Source organism: Triticum urartu, chromosome 5 (assembly GCF_003073215.2).
Source record: "Triticum urartu cultivar G1812 chromosome 5, Tu2.1, whole genome shotgun sequence".
Lineage (NCBI taxonomy): Eukaryota > Viridiplantae > Streptophyta > Magnoliopsida > Poales > Poaceae > Triticum > Triticum urartu.
In genome coordinates, this window is record NC_053026.1 from 464,834,720 (window position 1) to 464,839,130 (window position 4,411).

At 42.2% G+C, this 4,411-nt stretch overlaps 1 long non-coding RNA gene across 4 annotated transcripts; it reads right to left on the reverse strand.

Annotated features, from left to right (window-relative positions):
• Positions 1-585: 585 nt before the first annotated feature.
• LOC125509877 lies at positions 586-3,528 on the reverse strand. 4 transcript variants are annotated; one of them, XR_007284303.1, is made up of 6 exons: positions 3,170-3,527; positions 2,784-2,836; positions 2,594-2,654; positions 2,257-2,385; positions 2,090-2,163; positions 586-697 (listed from the first exon to the last, which is right to left on the reverse strand). It is a non-coding gene; the product is annotated as an uncharacterized LOC125509877 (long non-coding RNA). The 4 variants fall into 4 exon arrangements; XR_007284301.1 differs by having other exon boundaries at positions 586-888; XR_007284302.1 differs by having other exon boundaries at positions 586-2,163; positions 2,257-2,396; positions 3,170-3,528.
• Positions 3,529-4,411: the final 883 nt, after the last annotated feature.

The window sequence follows — 4,411 nt, forward strand, 5'->3', positions numbered from 1 at the left end:
AAAAATCAATAGCAACATACTAAACGATCAAATGTTAAGCTAACGTAATGGGTCAAGTCAATCACATCATTCTCCTAATGATGTGATCCTTTTAATCAAATGACAACTCATGTCTAGGAAACATAACCATTTTTATTCAACGAGCTAGTCAAGTAAAGGCATAATAATGACACTCTGTTTGTCTATGTATTCACACATGCACTAAGTTTTCGATTAATACAATTCTAGCATGAATAATAAACATTTATCATTATATAAGGAAATATAAATAACAACTTTATTATTGCCTCTAGGGCATATTTCCTTCAGAGGCAAGAACAATTAACATTTTTTCCATCGCAGATGGACAGATATATGAATGACAAACATGCTAAAATCATCTTCTCAAAGCATGCAAGCCAGTAATATAGGTAGCAAACCATCAGATGCTGGACACGGAATGTTATTTACTTAGCAGAAAAATGGTTCTGTTGTACAAAAAACAGTGTCACAAAAAATCTCCCAAAAAAGCTACTTTAGCTTACTTTCACATGGCCTATTTACATTTCTAATAACTAAGACAATGTGGCAATGAGTAAGAAAATAGGAGAATAAAGTTATAACCAGATTGAACAACAAACCTCTACAGCTTGCATATACACCAACGGAAGGTAGTAAAAAAATGAGGGCATTCAGCAAGCACAATCCCAAATTAGAACTGCACCAGGTGCATGACCAATAACAGTTATAATGGGCCAGTGGCGAGAAATTGCCAACACAACAGATCAGTCGATATCAACATAGGAAATCAAGAGAAAATATTAAGCAAAGGCAATGTCGAAACAAATAAGCATGCTCCAAGCAAAGTTGAGTGACGCTGGCCTTGGAAGTGAAGAAAAAATGATTTTCCTAGAGAAGATATCTCGATTCAGTCAAGATTTATAAAAAGAATTAGATAACATCTGTAGCTAACATGCATTGTTACAACAGTACACATCTACAATGACCAAAAGGGTTTATTTCTGTATATGGAAATAATCAGTAAGGTGAGATTAGTGAACCAACAGAATGCAACTCACTCATAATTATTTTAAAAAAGAATAACAAAATGTGATCCTCCTTTGGTTAGTGTGTACACACTACACAGAGCTATGAACAAGGGCTTGAAAATTATTAAGTAAAACAAGCACTCGTCGTAACTGTTCTTTCCAAATCCCCTCCCAAGCACATGTTCTCCATAGTTCATTGAATGTAGATAGAATTCATTATTAGTTTCTACTATCACTTATAACACATATAATATGGCAGACACTGAACAATTTTACCATCAACTTTTTTATTGTGTTCATTTGTGTTTGATACAATCAAATTTGATCTTCTACATTGAAGATTAAAGATGCCAAAGGCTGATACCATGCTAGTCTTGAAGAAAAGACGATTCAGTCATAAGCGCAACATAGGTTACATGGGCATCTCGAGAAATGATTTGAGGAAAATTCTGTTTCTGGAGAGATGTTATTTTCCTTTTAGTTGCGTTCTTATAATATCTTATTGGAGTATAGGGCTATCCATGCACTTGCTCAGGGCTGCCGAGTGATCCATGGATAGTTTTATAGAAGCTTTCAAAAGTATGAATGTTTAAGAAAAGCCGACAATTGAAAATGGAGATCCAGCTCACAAGGTTTTATACTTATAAATTGATTTACATGTTGATTCTTCAAATTGTTGAGAGCATCATACTCTAAAATAGAGAGAACATATAGGCACGCCCAAGGATTTTCAAATCATGTTTGGTACAAATGTCTTAGGATGCTTATCCCCCAGTTACCATTATAGTCGGTAAATATAATTGTAGTGGTCAAGTTTTCAATTGTTCTCTTTGCAAGTCCAAACTTCCAGCAACGCATAACAGCAAAAAGAGCTTGTGAGAGTTAAAAATAGACTGGAATTAAAGGTAGAATCTTATGTTAGATTTACCGACAAGTAATCTCACACACGTGCTTACTATTTTGTTAGCCAAGCAAAACATATTCCAATAAACCAAGAACAATAGAGAAGCCCTTGGCTAGATCAACTAACCATCGCGTAAAGAAAATGTAAAGGAAGATACCTGAAGAACATGGCTTGAACTGAACAATGAGCAAATCTTGAGTAGGAGAACAAAGAAGCTGCAACCTTCTAGATCTGACAACAAGCAGAATGAAAGTAGAGGAACTTTTTAGAGCATAAGCATGTCAGCAGACAGTTTACAGACAAGGAAAAGATTAGTTCATTTACCCAAGATTAAAGCCCAAAACGGATGAGAAAAGCAGCCAAGATTAATGGAACATCCAAAATATAGGCACCAAGCCACCAAGCCACCAAGCCAGACATGAGTAGCCACCTGATATCAGCCTCCAAAGCGACCTGATATGAGCCTCCAATAAAATTGGAAGAAAAGCAGTGGTGTAAACATATAAATATAAGAGAAACTTATTATGGCATGGGAACTATTTGTAGAATCTTTATCATGTGAATCAAACAACTATGGAATACAACTATTTGATATGTACTTCAACTGTGCTTGATGTATACTCTGTAAAGCAATGTAAATGCTCTTAATAATGAGAAATACCTAGAAACATTACGAGAATAAGCCCCATGTGTAAGAAAATCTTGAATCTGTAAATTCATGCCTAAGACAATGGACTGAACATTAGCTCTCTACATTCACCAAGATAAAGATAACAACATTCTATGAAAAGAAATTGCATAACGGCATCACACTTTTCTTGGGGTGTCAATTATAGAACCTGAACACTCACCTAAGCTCAACTGCTGCTCAACCCCCTCTGCTCCAACCCTAGAACATTCGTTCCTGCCAAACAAAAACAACATTGGTAGTGCTGCAAAAATGTATAATCCAGCGCCAGATAGTGATGCCTCAGTCAATCAAATTCCTAGGAATTTTCTCCAGAAATAGACCGAGTTAATCATTATAAATCACTATTGCCGAGCATCCACACTTGAACTAAAAACATCAATTCGTAGCTAATCCCCGAATACAAATAGTAATCCAACGAAACCAAAATACCGCATTCACCAAATATGGAGATCTGAAGATCGGAAGGGAGGCGGATGGCTAAACACACACAACACACATCAAGCAGGGCAGGAGGATCAGGGAGAGCAGGGGCTCGGAGGAAGTTACCTTGTCTGGACGAGATTAGTGGCGGCAACGGTGGAGCTGACTCGCGGCGGCGACTGAGGTGACTCGAGGCGGCGGCCAGGGTGACTCCACGCCGCGGCTAGCCAATCCAGGCGGCAGCGGTGGCTAGGCCATGCGGGCGCCCTCGATCCAATCCGTTGCCCTGGTCTTCAATCGAGCGAATAGGGTTAGGAGTGGGCTTCTGCTGGGCTCACGGCGCATCAAGGGCGGCGACGTTGGAGAGGAGACGAGGTGGAGGGGGCGCGGGCTCGAGGGTAATGACGTGGGAGAGGAGGGAGCAGGGAGGAGACGAGGCGGAGGGGGCGCGGGCTTGACGAAGGGTTGGCGGAACCTTGCACGTTTCGGAGGATGGGCGCGGATGGGATTGGTGAATCCCAACGGCGACGAGACGCGCACGCAGCCAGTGCCACCGATGAACGGGACCAGGAGCAGCGCCGGCCCACCCGTCATCGCTATAGAACAGACGTGGGTGCATATGCTGGGTACATACGCATCGGCCTATCCTTGGGCAACTGCTCCCCGTAACACATGACGCGGGCAGCGCGAGGAGCGGGCCCCAGGCGCGTTTGACCCGGGATGAGACGCGACGCAGTAGGCAATGTGCACGTGAAAAAGTCACAATCATTAGACCGACGTGTGGGATTAAAAAACAGGCAGGTCTACTTGCAGCCGCACCAACAGGTGAATCCAGAGGGGCGAGCGAACCAAAGACTCGGCAGTGCCCACGATATGCGCACGCGGTACGGCAGGAAAGGCGCTCGCGCACCCAAAAAATTTTGACCCAGCCAATCCGCTTTTGCCCGAGCCCATAGGTCATCCCGCGTCTACGCTTCACCGCACGGTCAGAACGGCAACATACATTTTCTAGCCAGATCCAACGACCAGCAGCGAAAAAAAGACCGTGTTGACCCTGGTTGAACGGCCAACGAAGGCTGAAATCGGGGAGCTTTTTGGAAGCGAGTTGGCCAGTCTCTGTATTGTTTAAAATTGCATTGCAGTTTTAGGAAAATTTGTAGTTTTGGTGTTTGCGTGGAAGTAGTGCACGTGGAAGCACACATCATATGGTATCATGATCGTTGCCGGTACAATGGAATGTGCAGCTATTGTATGACGTGAAAGTGTTCTATCCTACACACCAGCTCGGACTCTTTTTGCAGCATGTACGTTTTCAACCTCTATACCTGTGATTTTGCTCGACCCTGCGCGTACTACATGTCATTGCAA